Genomic DNA, 16,251 nt, shown 5'->3' with positions numbered 1-16,251 from the left:
ATTCATTAAGGAAATTGGTATATAGTTTTCTTTTTCAGTTTTCTATCTACCTGGTTTAGGTATCAGTACCATGTCTGTGTCATAAAAGGAGTTTGGCAGGAATCCTTCATCCCCTATTTTTTCAAATATATATATTTTTTTTATCATTGAGGCTAGTTGTTCTTTAATTATTTGTTAGAATTCACATGTAAAATCCAACTGGCCCTGGGGATTTTTTCCTGGGGAGTTGATTAATAGCTTCTTCTATTTCTTTTTCTGAAATGGGACTATTTAAACAATTTGTCTCCTCCTCTGTTAATCTAGGAAGCCTATATTTTTGGAGGTGGTCATCCATTTCACTTAAGTTATCAAATTTATTAGCATAATGTTGGGCAAAGTAACTCATTATTTCTCTATTTTCCTTTTCATTGGTGGAAAGATCCCCCTTTTCATTTGTAAGACTAACAATTTGATTTTCCTCTTTCCTTTGTCTGATCAGATTTACCAAAGTTTTATCTATTTTATTGGCTTTTTCATAAAACCAGCTCTTGGTTTTATTTATTAATTCAATAGTTTTTGTTTTTTTTTACTATAAATATTATTGATTTCTCCTTTTAATTTTTGTATTTCAAGTTTAGTGTTTGCTTTGGCTTTTTAATTGGGTCTTTTTCTAGATTTTTAAGTTGCAGGCTCAATTCATTAACCTTCTTTTTCTCTATTTTGTTCAAATAAGCCTCTGAAGATATAAAATTTCCCCTTATTGCTGCTTTACCTGCATCCCACAAATGTTGGTATGATGTCTCATCACTGTCATTATCTTGTTTGAAATTATTAATTGTTTCTATAATTTGCTGTTTCACCCAGTCATTCTTTAAGATGATATTGTTCAATTTCCAATTACTTTTTGGTCTATTTACCCCTAACTTCTTCTTGAAAGTAGTTTTTTATTGCACTGTGATCTGAGAATAAGGCATTTGCTATTTCTGCCCTCCTACATTTAATTTTGAGATCTTTATGTCCTCATATATGGTCAATTTTTGTATGGGTTCCATGAACTGCTGAGAAGAAAGTATACTCCTTTCTATCACCATTCAGTTTTCTCCAAAGGTCTATCATCCCTAGTTTTTCTAGTGTTCTATTTACCTTTTTAATTTCTTTCTTATTTGTTTTTGGTTTGATTTGTCAAATTCTGAGAGTGCAAGGTTGAGATCTCCCAATATTATAGTTTTGCTGTCTATTTCTTCTTGCAACTCTCTTAACTTTTCCTTTAGGAAGTTAGATGTTATACCACTTGGTGCATATAAGTTTGGTATTGATATGGCTTCATTGTCCATGCTACCTTTTAGCAGGATATAGTTTCCTACCTTGTCTCTTTTAATTAGATTAATTTCTGCTTTTGCTTGATCTGAGATAAGGATGGCAACCCCTGCTTTTTTGGCTTTATCTGAAGCATAATAGATTCTGCTCCAACCTTTTACCTTTACTCTGTATGTATCTCCCTGCTTTAAGTGTTTTTCCTTTAAACAACATTTTGTAGGGTTCTGACTTTTGATCCACTCTGCTATCCACCTTCATTTAAGGGGAGAGTTCGTTTCTTTCACATTTACAGTTAAAATTACTAATTCTGTATTTCCTGCCCTCATATTGTCCCCGTATTATGCTTTTTTTCCCTTGACCCCCTCCTGAATCCCTTCCTCAATATTTAATTTATAGATCCCACTTGTGATGCACAGCGCTCCCTTTTTAGTCCTTTCCAAGTCCCTTCCATTTTCTTGTACCCTTCCCTTATTCCCCTTTTCCTTTTCCCTTTTCCTCTCCCCCATTTTAATAAGGTGAGAGAGAATTCTCTGAAAAATAAATATGTCAATTATTTACTCTTTGAGCTTATTCTGATGAGAGTAAGATTCACATAATGTTTCTCTCCCTCTCTAAATTCCCTCAGATGTGGTATATTTTCTATGCCTCTTCCTGGTATGCAGTTTCCCTCTTTTTATCTCTCCTTCCCCTTTTATCTGATTCTATCCCCTTCCTTTTACTAGTTCCCTTTTTTTTTAAATATTATATCAGTAAATCAAATTATCCATGCGCACTTTTTGTATATCCACAACAGAGATACAGTTCTCAAAAGTTCTTTTTACCTTTTTCTACTTCTCTTCAGTCTTATGCATGTAGATCAAATTTTTTGTTTGTTTGTTTGTTTTTTTCTTAGAAATAAATGGAATTCCTCTGTTTCATTAAATGACCATCTTCTTCTATGGAAGAAAATGCTAAACTTAGCTGGGTAGTTTATTCTTGGTTGCAATCCTTGTTCTTTTGCCTTTCAGAATATCAGGTTTCAGGCCCTTCAATCCTTTAACGTGGAGGCAGCCAAATATTGAGTGACCCTTATTGTGGCACCTTGATATTTAAATTGTTTTTTTCTAGCTGCTTGAAATATTTTTCCTTAGTATGGTAATTTTGCTGCTTAGCCACAATGTTCCTTGGAGTTCTTTTTCTGGGTCTTTTTCAGAAGGTGTTCGATGAATTCTTTCAACGCCTATTTTCCCTTCTGATCTCTGGACAGTTCTCTTTGGTGCTTTCCTATAAAATAGAATCTAAGCTCTTTTTTTGATCATAGTTTTCTGGAAGTCCAATGATCCTCAGATTATCTCTCCTAGATCTATTTTCCAGATCTATAGATTTTCCCAGTAAGTATTTGACATTATTCTCCAAGTTTTCTTTTTCTTTTCTTTTTTTTTTTTTTGTTTGTTTTTGTTTTTGTTTTTGTTTTGTTTGACTGATTCTTGGTTTCTCAATGAATCATTAATTTCTATTTGTTCAGTTCTGATTTTTAATGAGTTATTTTCTTCATTCACATTTTGTAGTTCTTTTTGTATATGCCCAATTGAATTTTTAAATGAATTATTTTGCTCTGTTGAATTTTTTTTCCATTTCACTAATTTTTTTAGTGAGTTATTTTCTTTTTCCAATTCAGAAATCCTACTTTCTTGAGGCTTTTTTATCTTTTCCAATTCAGAAATCCTACTTTCCTGTGATTTTTTAACCTTTTCTAATTCACAAATTTTGTTTCCCTGCATCTCCTGTGAATTCTTTATTTTTTACAACTCAAATTGCAGGACATTGTTATTATCTATCATAGCCTCTCTTTCTTTTCCCCATTTTTCTTCAAATTCTCTTAACTTTTTAATAGTCTGTTTTAGGAGAGAGTTATGTGATGGTAGATAGGTATCATTCCTTTTTAGAGTGTTATCTGCAGAAGACTCTCTGTTGTTAGCTTCTTTGGGGTTGGATACCCGCTCTTTCTCTGTGTAGAAGAATAGTGCTCTTCAGTTTCTTAATCATTATTAAAAATCTTTTGGGGTTTGCCCTTGGGGTAAGAAGTTTATTTATTTATTTATTTTCCAGCTTCCTCCCAGACTGGAAGGGTGGGAGTAGAATGCAACCAAGCTGTGCCTGAGGTAAGAGAGAGCTCTGGGAGAGAGTTCCCCTCCCCCATCCCTGGAAATACCTGAGAAGTATTTAGCATGGCTGTGCTGTGAAGAGTGCCCAGTGAAGGACCCCGCTCTGTGGCCTAGCAACTGCCCTGATGTTTAAGGCTGAACAGTGAAAGAGTCACAAACCCCAGCCAATGCCTCCCGTGGGGCCTTGGATATCAGCAGGTGGTGTGAAAAGCTCCTGTGCTCAAACCGGAAGTGTCTGCCTGGAAACCTCCATGGTCCCTACTACAAAGGTTCTGCTTTCCTGGGAGTTTCACTGCTGCTAGATTTCCACTGCCTTAGGCTGAGCCCCACACTATGTGGATTAGAGGCTGCATAGGGCTGTTTCCCTGATGTTCAGGCTCTTAACTACCCCAAGGAGTAGCCCTGGGCAGCAGAAGGCATCTGCACAGTCTGGGTAGCCATGAGGAGAGCTATTAGGTCACTTCTGGATTGGGGTGGTTCTAGGATCTGGCTTCATATTTTAAAGTAGCTTTATTTTTCTTCTGAACTGCTGTTCTATAAGCAGAGAAGAGCTAACAGCCTGTGTCAGATTCCTCTATCTCAGTGGCTTCTCTGATCCCAGAGTTCTCCCCAGCTCGATCGGTACAGTGTGCTAGTACCTAACCGTCTGTGCTGGCCTTTTTTCTTCCTCCCCTTGGAACCAACCTTTTCTGTTGAAATTCCAGATTCTCTTCATCTTGTAGGTTATGCTTCTAATCCTTGTGGTTTTTATCAGTCCAGCATTATTTTTGAGGCTGATTTAACTAATTGGTAATGAGGGAAGTAGAGAGCTTACAAATTTGCATGTATCTTCTCCACAATCTTGGCTCCGCCCCGATTCTTGAAGTCTTATTGAGTCATTCACTTACATTTGTTCATTCTAATTTTTGTATTATTTTCTTCAGTTACCTTTTTTGGCTCCTTTTTTATTTATCCAATTGAATTGTTTTGTTCATTGCATTTTTTTCCATTTCACAAATTTTGTTTTTCAATGAATTGGTATGTTTTTCAGATCTTTTTTTTAAGGTGTTATATTCTTGTTCCAAATCATCAAATCTATGTGGTAAGGCATTATATGTTTTCCCTTCCCTTCTTGCAATGAGCTCATTTTCTTTCCCCATTTTTTCTTCTAAAGCTCTTTTAAAATCTTTTATGAAATCTTCCAAGTAAACCTTGGAACCAGCTCATATCTCCCTTTGGGGCTTCACCTGCAATTGATTTGTCTTGAGGAACTTCAGGATTTGAGGTCTGTTCTTCCTTCTCTCCATAAGAGCTGTATAAAATGAGAGTTCTTTTTGGGTTTTTGCTCATTTTTTAAGGCTTGAGGTGCACTTAATGAGAAGGAGTGGCAGCAGCTTTAGTTTGCCCTGGGACAATTCTGCTGATTGATTTATAGTGCTGGTTATTTGAAGTTAGGTCCTGTGTTCTTCTGGGGCTCAGTGGTTTTCAATTTGCCTTTTGCAGCAAATCTGCCAAGCCACCTGCTTGCAATCAGGACATAGTGGTCTAAAAGGCTCACAGACGACTTCCAGGTGTGTGGAAGCTGCAGCGCTCAGACTTTTCACTCCAACTCCTTGCCACAGTCTTGTTGTGCTGAGGTCTGGGCAAGACAGATTGTCCCCTGCCTATTTGAAACAGAACTGTTCTAAAATTTTTCCAAGGTCTCTTCTTCTGGAAATGTGTTGTTTTCCAAATATTTGAGTCTTTTGGCTCCAAAATCACTTTAAAAGCTTAATCAACTGTTGGTTTGAAAGAAGTTCCGAGGAAGTCACAGAAAGTCTTTTCTGTTCTCTGCCATCTTGACTCTGGCCCGCGATGCTAAAACTTTTAAAATATAGCTAGGGAAAAGTAAACTACTATTGCAAACAAAATATTTTTTTAAAGAATAGCAATATGAAGTTCAGGATGTATAAAATGCCTTTTGGCATACAAAGCAATAGAAGCCAAAATTATGGGCTCTGCCTTTAAGAAACTCTACATCCACCCAAGAAGAAATACTGCATATCCATGAAATAAAAATGACAATGTTTCTGTGGTAATATAAAAATGCAAATGACAGACATGAGAGTTGAGTTATTTACCCTTTTATAAACATAAGTTACTCTCAGAGAGTGATTTAACAAGTGACTTAGGCTTTGGGAAAAACCTGACTCTTTGAAAAATGACTCTACCTGAAGGTAACTTGTTTGTGTGGTTTTCCTTGTTTTTGTTTGTTTGTTTGTTTGTTTGTTTTTTTGTTTGTTTTTTTTTTTTCCCTAGTTTATTAGATGTTAGATTATTCAGTTACCTGATTAAGGACTTGTTGTCTGATGTACTAAAATCTATTAGTTTTAGCTTACTCTTTTCTGTGAAGGTGTTTCTGAAACTATTCACACTCTTATTAGACAATCACTGGTAACATGATTTTAAGCAGAAAAATAATTTCTTCTTCCCTCCTACCCACTAGCAGATGGCCATTATTTTATTTTTATTTATTTATTTTGGGTGGTAACAGCTCTAATTCTGTATATTTTAAGAGATTCAGCAAACCTTAGAGGTAATTATTAAGTAGATGTTTATCTACAGGATCCTGTCATGCAAATTCTGATCTCTTTGTATCCTCTTGGCAACTTCAACCCTAACACATACTCATGTTTTTTTTTTTTTTTTTTTTTGTTTTGTTTTGTTTTGTTTTGTTTTGTTTTGTTTTGTTTTTTTGTTTTGTTTTGTTTTTTGTTTTTTTTCCCCCTACACCCTTGTCTCAAATCTTTGATCCTACTTCATCTTTAGAAAAAAAGTAAGTGGCTGATACCTTTAAAATAGTTCATCTCAGATAATTAGTCTCTAAAAAAATAAAGTTAAAATGGTAGAATTTCTGACATTTATAATTAATGGATAGAATAAAATTTGTGGGTGGTTTCAGTTTCTTTATATCTCCAAAATCCCATTAATTGCTGTCCTAAAAAAAAAAAAAAAAAAAAAAAAAAACAAAAAACCTAAAAATAATGTTTTCACAAATTACAAAAAACAAAACCAATACTGCTTAATTATTTTTTTTTCATTTACTTTTGTTCTATTAGTAAAACTGAAAGAAAAGGTATGAGAGTGCCACTGATCTCCATGCTATCTACCATCATAGATAATGATCTTTTAAATAATGTGGAAGTCCATACATTGAAATACTAAATTAATGATTATAGATACTATTTTAGTTTGAAAGAGAAAGCACTGTGAAATTTAATTAGAAATTTTAAGCAGAAGGGCTTTTAGTAAAAATCTTGATTAATAACAATTGCCAATCTACAATAAATTAAAATTGAGTACATGATTCTTTTTTAAAATTAAGAATTCAATGTGTGCTTAAATCACATTTCTTTTTTCTTTTCCTCTCCCTCTCCAAGCAAATTAAAAATAAAAAAGACAAAAATCTTCACGATAAAAATGTAGTCAAACAACAAATAAACCCATTGGTTATGTTTAATATATATCTGTACCTAAATGCATCTATACCTTTTTATCTGTCTATCTATCTATACCCATAGAAAATCACTTAGGACATTGGGTGGGTATTATATTTTATCATGATTACTGTGGAGTTTGGGAATTCTGTTTCTCTACATTATATTTATAATATTATCTTTATTGTTATTGCATATTTTTTTCTTTTGATTTTGCTGCAACTTTGGAATAGTGCATTGGAATTACTCAGTCTAAAACCATTATGGCCTCTCTCAGTTAAATTCAATTCACTTACATTCATGACCTCACCTAGTCCTTTTAGAGAATGAAGGACAAACAACTATTATGGTTTTACTAAGAGTCAGATATTGTGTTTCGTACTGAGGATATAAAGAAAGGCAAAAAAGACAATTCCTTCTCTCAAGAATATCATATTCTAGTGAGAGAGATAAGAAACAAACAAATACATATACATATATATATATATATATATATATATATATATATATATATATATATATATATATATATATATATCCTTCCCTCTCTCTGTCCCCTAATTATTAATTGTTGTTGTTCAATCATTTTTCAATCATGTCTGATTTTACATGACCCTATTTGTAGTTTTCTTGGCAAATAGTGGAGTCATTCCTACTTCAGCTCATTTTACATATTAGGAAATTGAGGCAAAAATGGTTTTGTGACTTTCCTAGGGTTACACAATTAGTAATTGTCTGAGAGAAGAATTTAACTCAGGTACAGGAGTTTTTCTGACTCCAGGCTCAAAACTCTATCCATGTCAGATTTTCCCATGAAACTTATTTGTGATGTCATAAATATGAATGTTTTTAAATTCTTTCAGAGTTTGGAATTGTATTACTTTTCATGAGAGCAATACAGAAAAAACTTGAAATGAAGTCACAAAATCTCCTACTTGCAAAACCAATAAAGAAGAAGGAATAAAGGGTGTTTATGGAGAAAGAGGTATGTCTTATTAATCTTTTCCCTATAAACAATAAGCAAACAAAGAAAATAACAAAGAAAATTAAAATGAAACTATTTTTGCAAATCAAAGAATTACTCCTTGTGTTCCTTCAACAGAAAGACCAAAAAGCCTGCTGTTGAAAGATATTTCTTTGTCCATCAGGAGAAAGGGAAGTCAAGGAAAAAATTTATGTGCTTTCACCAAAGTCTTCAGGTTCTTCTTTTCAGTTTCTTGATTACCTACTAACTACTTCCTATATTTCAAATCCTGAATCAGATTTGGGGAGAGAGCAGGTTACTGGGAAATAGTCCCCTTTCTAAAGGGATAGATATTTTGAATCAAGAAGACTCAATCCTATTACTAACAGAATGCTTTCCCATCAAAAAGTTATATAATTCATTGCTTATCCCTTTTCCAAGATTTAATATCCTAATGAAGATTGCCAAAAAGGGATGAAAGATTATGTCTCCTACTCCAAATAGCTAAAAAGTAAGGGAGTATGGCTAAAAAATATTTATTTATTTATTTAGTTAGTTAGTTATTTTTCTGAGGCTGGGGTTAAGTGACTTGTCCAGGGTCACAGAGCTAGGAAGTGTTAAGTGTCTGAGACCAGATTTGAACTCTGGTCCTCCTGAATTCAGGGCTGGTGCTCTATACACTGGGCTACCTAGCTGCCCCCAAAATTTATTTTCTTGACCTTGATGGGGAATCTTTTAATATATTAAATTATAAGAAAGGAATAATGAATTAGACTGTTTTCTTATATCTTTTTATAAGTCTTTTTGTCTCAGAGAAACCATTAGAAATAACAGCTTTATTTTTAATCATATTTCCCCCTAATGCTGAAACATTGCCTATTTCAATATAGATTATAATATACTCCTTTCAGCTGTACAACTTTAAAATATAATTTACAATAATTTCACTTTATTTAACATTTTCAATCAACCAACATTGTTATTATAAATCACAATAAATGCTTCTTGAATAAGTTCCACAAATTTCCTAATCCCTAACAATTTCCTTGAGATCGTGCTAATCTTATATTCTAGTTCTATTTTTTTAATGTATATTTCAGAGAAATAATGATGACACATTTCTTTAACCACACACTGAATTATTTGAAGGGGGAAGGGAAGATTTACAAATATATCTCCCAACTCTATGATTTATGTTAACAATAGTTAAATGGTTTAGGTACATTTACATTCATACCCTCAAGATACTTATAATCTAATGAGGTGATAAGGCACATATACATAATATTACATGATTAATGCATGGAAATGAGGGCAAATGTTATAATAGATATGAAAATGAAGGTAATTTACATAGGGCAATCTTCATGAATAATGTGGCATTTTATTATGAACAAAATAACAAATATAACAAAAATAAAGGAAACCATGAAACCTCAGAGATACAAAAGTATTTAATAACTTATTATCTTTCATATATCTTATTCTATATATTTGCATACATATATATATATATACTCATACATAAATTTTCTTTTTTGAAATTAAATTTTATTTTCAGGTCCACATTTTCTCCTTTCACACATAATCCCCTAAATCCCTTTGAAAAGGCAAATAAGCAAAAGCTACTAAAATCATGTATAGATAAACAAAACATAAAGCAAAGAAACATAGGTGGTTTGTCATTTCCTTTTCTAATGGATCCACTGAATCTATTTTGTCAGGCAATCAGAAATTAAGTGATTTGTTTAATGACACATAGCCAGGAAGTATTTGAAGTTGGATTTGAAAATCAGAACTTTCTTATTCTGGGCAATGTGCTCTATCCATGGAGCCACAAAATGTCTCTGAGATTCACACATACACACACACACACACACACACACACACACACACACACACACATATACACAGTACAGTATGTGTGTTTGTCTATATATGTGAATATGTATATGGGTAGAGTCTTTAAAATTTTACAGCATTCAGTTTTGATTTCATGAAGCCTTTAAAAAATCATCTGACAAAGTACCACGCAAATGTTTGAAATTGAGTGATAGAGGATTGGAAGAACATATATGCGAAATTTATATACACAAACTCAGATATATAATTTTGGAACTATTGTAAAAATAGTACATAATAAGGAAGGGGTAAAACTATTACACTTTTCTATATGCACTGGTATATCATAGTATATAAGTCAGTGGATCATAAATTTGGATCTATAAAGGATTCTAGAAATGATATAGTACAATTTCATTGTTTTATACCTGAGTTAATTCAAGTCCAGAGATTTAAAAGAGAAGACTTCAAGAAGAGCAAATCATAGGTGTTCTTTTTATAAATGTTTAGCAAGTAAGTATGAATAGTGAATTCTCCTAGTTCATGAATGCTTTCATGTGATGATGCCTCATTTCTTCTTTATTCAATCTGCTTTTTACTCACTTTATGCAAAAGTTAAACCAGGCTCTCTGAACTTAATGAGTGCTATATTGCTGCTTGAGCCTGCTAGTCTCTCAGTTTTCTTTTCTTTCTTTTATAATAAGTTTGATTTTCTCTCTCTCTCTCTCTTTTTTTTTTTTTCTCGGAGGCTGGGGTTGAGTGACTTGCCCAGGGTCACACAGCTAGTTAAGTGTCTGAGACCAGATTTGAACTCAGGTCCTCCTGAATTCAGGGCTGGTGCTCTATCTACTGCACCACCTAGCTGCCCTAGTCTCTCAGTTTTCAATGACTCCTCCATATCACTGCTTTATAACCAATTTCCAGAATTTTAGGATTATTTTTCCCTCATTGGGTGAAGATTCAGCAAAGAAGATTGTTTAAACAGAAGGGGTATTGGTGGTTTATAGAAGATAGTTTAAACAGACAGTGATAAAGAGGTGATTCCTTAGTGAAGACATGGAAGACAAATTTGTATAGCAGAAATATTGCTGAAATGGAAAATCAGAAATTCCTTTGTTCAGATATTCTCTCAGACACTTAAAAGCTAGATGACAAACGCTAGACAAATTTTAGCTTACTTGAGCCTTGGTTTCCTCATCTCCAAAGTGGGGGAAAAAATCCTGAACCACCTACCATAGGGGGTCCTTACAAGACTCAAATGCCATTATGTATGTACTCTAAATATTTATTCAATGGTCCAAAATAGCCCCTCATATTTCATATAAAGAAACTAGAGTCTGAGAAGCTAAGTGGATTACTCAGTGCTACATAGATATTAATCATCAGAGACATAATTTGATCATCAATCCTTTGCTTCTTGACTTAATGTTTTGTTTTTTTTCTTAATACTAAACTGTATCCCTAACCTTTGCATTCTTTTTTTTTCTTTTTTTAAAATATATTTATCGAACTAAATACAAAATAAGAAAAGAATAATAGAAAAAAGAATAAAAAGGAAAACAAAATAAATCACTATCATGTGCTGAGAAGAACATCAGAGAGGATTCAAAATATATAACAATAAATTTCTATTCCAAGAAAGCATATATTATAATGGAAGAAGTTATATTCATGTAAACATTTTTTCTTTGCTATCTCATAGTTTACTTTTCTATTCTGTTATACACTTTATATGTTTCCCCCCTCACTTCATCCTCCCCAATTCCCCCAAACAGGCTATAGTTAAGAACAGATATACACAAACATGCACACACATACATATACAATATGCATTTGCTCATATACAAAAAGGAATCTAAAACATTTTAATGGGATTGACATATCATGTAAATATCTTTCTTGATTGAATCTTTAAGTTTGATTTTGTCTAAGGTCAATGATTACTAGTGCTATATTTTTTGTTATGAAATCTTACTTCTGATTATTTTTGTTGTGTATGTTAATATCTCATATTCCCTATCTCTGATGACTCTTCTACTTTCATATGCTCTTTAAATTGTTTTGCTATTCTGGAATTATGCCCAAAAAGTTATCAAACTGTGCATACCCTTTGACCCAGCAGCGCTACTACTGGGATTATATCCCAAAGAAATACTAAAGAGCGGAAAGAGACATATATGTGCCAAAATGTTTGTGGCAGCTCTTTTTGTTGTAGCTAGAAACTGGAAGATGAATGGATGTCCATCAGTTGGAGAATGGTTGGGTAAATTGTGGTATATGAAAGTTATGGAATATTATTGCTCAGTAAGAAATGACCAGCAGGAGGAATACAGAGAGGGTTGGAGAGACTTAAATCAACTGATGCTGAGTGAAATGAGCAGAACCAGAAGATCACTGTATACTTCAACAACAATACTGTATGAGGATGTATTCTGATGGAAGTGGAAATCTTCAACATAAAGAAGATCCAACTCACTTCCAGTTGATCAATGATGGACAGAGGTAGATACACCCAGAGAAGAAACACTGGGAGGGGAATGTAAATTGTTAGCACTAATATCTGTCTGCCCAGGTTGCATGTACCTTCGGATTCTAATGTTTATTGTGCAACAAGAAAATGATATTCACACACATGTATTGTACTTAGACTATATTGTAACACATGTAAAATGTATGGTATTGCCTGTCGTCGGGGGGAGGGAATAAGGGAGGGGGGGTAATTTGGAAAAATGAATACAAGGGATAATATTATAAAATATATATATATATAATAAAAAAAATTAAAAAAAATTGTTTTGCTATTATTTAACCTCCCCCACCCATGGATCCCTAACTTATCTTCTCCCCACATTTTTCCCTCCCTCTTTCTCTCTTTCCCATTAAATTGTACACCTTTCCCCCTTTCCATAAATCTATACATGTTTCTATACCTCACCTTATCCTATTCCCTATCTTTTATTCTTTATAGATTTTGGACATATATACATATATATGTATAATGTTTCCTATTTAAACCATTCCCAATATGAGTAGGTTTTCAGGACTATCAGCCCTCCCCCCACATATTTCTGTATTGATTCTCCCTCTGCACCTCGTTTGTATAACATAATTACTATTTGGACCTTTTCCTAGACAGTAATGTTTTTTAAAATCCTATCATATTCAACTTTGCCCCAGTCTTCCTTTTTAGCTATCCAATTACTGTCAGTCTTAAATATATACTATTTATTTCCATGCACTACACATAAACACATTGTCCATCTTGAGTTCCTTGGAATTAATCTTTCATAATGAATTAATTTTTTTTATTAAATTCAGGTTTGGTTGAACGAAACTTCTGAAAGTCTGCAAATTTGTTGAATATATATTTTTTTCATTTAATATTATGATGGTTCCTTCTCACCCAGGGCCTTGTCTCAGCAACTTAGATGGGCCTGGCATTTTTAATAAGCCAAGGGCCCTTCAGACTCAGAACCTCCAATTTCCCAAGATGTCCTGAAGGTGGAAAGTTCCTGTGATTCCTGTTGAGGTCCAGCCACACCCACCTTTCCCTAGCAGGTCCCATTTGCTATTTCTGTGGAGGTATTTGCACTTCAAATTGGTTAATGCTTAGTTCGGTGCCTTTCTTCAGGTTTTCTAGGATTGTTGCAGGAGGACCCCTGTTCTGCTCCAAGTCTTCTTTGTTTTTCACCATCTATATTCACCCAAAGGAGCAAATCTGTTCTGTTTTTGAGGGGGAATCTTGGAGCCCTTGAAATTTTCTGATCTACTCCACCATCTTCCCAGAATCTTCCCCAGCTTTTGTATTCTTTAAAGAACTAAAGAACATGTTACTTTATCAGAGCAATATAGGGGAAAATAAATTTTCTTTCATGAGAATATATAAATGGAGTAAATGATAAGTAGGTTATAATTCAGGTAAATAAAGTCCACTGAGACTTTTCCATTGGATTAGATAAATTCTATCCACTACTCTTGGATACTCCTTTTTTATCATTATTATGAGAGATTGAAATATGTTCTTTTGGGCAGAGGCATTTCCTTTTTTGCTTAGTTTTGTTTGTATTCCTAATAGTAGGTACTTAATGAATTTCTGCCAAATTGAACAAGAGTGTGAGGCTCAGTTATAACACACCTACACATTGTTGTGAAATGCCATCTGTGAGAACAACATGAGGTAAATTATGTCCTTATCTGATATTTGTTCATTCTACATTGAAAGCAAACAGAGGTTTTAATGAATAGTCGGACTTAGTGATTAGTTTATTTTACCTCTTTAATAAGTTCTCATTCTCCACTCCCAGAGCAAAATATTTGTTTTAAATACTTTATGAATACTGCTTATTGATTTATTTTAATATAATTAAAGGTTTATATATTTTTCTTCCTTTCTACCTTTCCCCCTAACATTATATTCTTCTATATTCATGTATAGATTTAGTTAACAAGCAATGATTTTTCCACATTTTCATAATATCAAAATGAGATCAGAGAGAATAGGGAACTGAGCTAAATCAGCAATGCTATTATCTCTTGAGGGAGGAAAATTAGCTACCAAAATATCAGAAGCTGGGAGTGAGCTAGAATATTGCCATCATGTTTTAAGGTGTCAGTGAAACTAATGTAACCCAGAAGAAAAGTTACACTATTTGGTGCTTAGGACTCTAGGTGTCAATGGTTTGCTTTAGATTTTCAAGAAAACTACAGAGACCCGCTTACCTTTCCAAAGATATGCACATGTTGCTTTTCCAAGAATAAATTTTCTAGAGACAGGATGGCACAGCTGCAGCTGTAGCTGTAAGCAGAATAATAGTTTAGCCCACTGGCATCTATTTCTGATTCAGTATCAACTGGGCAATGATAGAGTTCCAACAGGGGACAAAAACAACAGTTGTACATTTTCAAAAATAAAGATGAAGCTATTTCAATCTGTGTACCTAGGGGTGGTTTCAAAAATATCACTATACCCATTCCCTCTGCAGGAATAAGTAACCAGTATTTGTTCACTGGAATCCGCAGATTTTATGACCTAAATTTAGTATAATTTTTTGCATGTGTCTCAAATGGTCCACATTATACATATAAATGATTTTTTAAAAAATCCCAAGAATATTAAATTCAGTATATCTATTTTGGTAATAGTGGTTAACATAAACATAAAAAAACAAAGATAAAAAAGGTGATACTGACTAATCATTGATTACACATTTTTAGGTCTTAAATCCATGCAATGAAAATTCCTCTTGAAGTTATCAAAATGCGTAAAATAAGAGAAAAACACAAAATAAAAAATTAATCTAAAATATGAATATTTATTGAAATAAATTAGCTAAGTTCTTTCCACTATTCCATTATTACTTGAAAGGTCAGAAAGTGATACTGTGAGTATGCATATATGAAGCTAAACAAAAATTTGTAAAATACATAGTGTCAATGAATTGCCATGCAGTAGAATATTTAAATATTGTAATATTTTTTATCAGTCTCTATTCTGTTCATTCTATGGGACAGGGGAAACTGTGCAATGTTGGAGTCAGAGGACCTAAATTAAAATCATTGCTCCTACACTCAACTCTTATGTGGTCACTTTGAAATAGTGTACAATTAGCCTGTGAAGGAAATCCAAAATGCAGGCAGACAAAAATAGAGGGATTGGGAATTCTATGTAGTGGTTCATAATCATCTCCCAGAGTTCTTTCTCTGGGTATAGCTGGTTCAGTTCATTACTGCTCTATTGGAACTGATTTGGTTCATCTCATTGTTGAAAACGGCCACATCCATCCGAATTGATCATCATATAGTATTGTTGTTGAAGTATCCAACGATCTCCTGGTCCTGCTCATTTCACTCAGCATCAGTTCATGTAAGTCTCTCCAGGCCTCTCTGAAATCATCCTGTTGGTCATTTTTTACAGAACAATAATATTCCATAATATTCATATACCAAAATTTATTCAGCTGTTCTCCAATTGATGGGCATCAACATAGTTTCCAGTTTCTGGCCACCACAAAGAAGGCTGCCACAAACATTTTTGCACATAACTGGTCCCTTTCCCTTCTTTTAGATCTCTTTGGGATATAAGCCCAGTAGTAACACTGCTGGGAACAACCTTAATTTTGAAGGGTCAATATCAATGTTGCATTCTGGGACACCATGAGTCACAATAACTCTGGAAGAGAGAGTGAAGTAAATAACTTTGCAAAACTCTGCCTCATTTAAATCAAATTCAAATGCAAGTCAATCTATCACCCATCTAATGTTATTGATCTCTGAGAAGGAAAGGTGAAAAATAATAATTATTCCTCTGTGTCTCTTGTGTAATTCACATAACCTCTCAGGGCTTCAGTTTCTTTATTATAAAAATTAGGGAGATGGCCATTAACTCTTCTAACTCTAAGTTTATAATCTTATGTTCTATGAACATTCAAAAAATATTCCAGTTGCTTCTTCCTTTATCCTATTGTCTGAAAAGTAAAAACAAACAAACAAACAAACAAACAAAAAAACTTGGATTGATTACAGACAGATACATGGCACATTAAGAAAGAGA

Source organism: Sminthopsis crassicaudata, chromosome 4 (genome assembly GCF_048593235.1).
Source record: "Sminthopsis crassicaudata isolate SCR6 chromosome 4, ASM4859323v1, whole genome shotgun sequence".
NCBI lineage: Eukaryota > Metazoa > Chordata > Mammalia > Dasyuromorphia > Dasyuridae > Sminthopsis > Sminthopsis crassicaudata.
The sequence above is the reverse complement of the archived record's forward strand: the minus strand, read 5'-3'. Positions refer to the sequence as shown.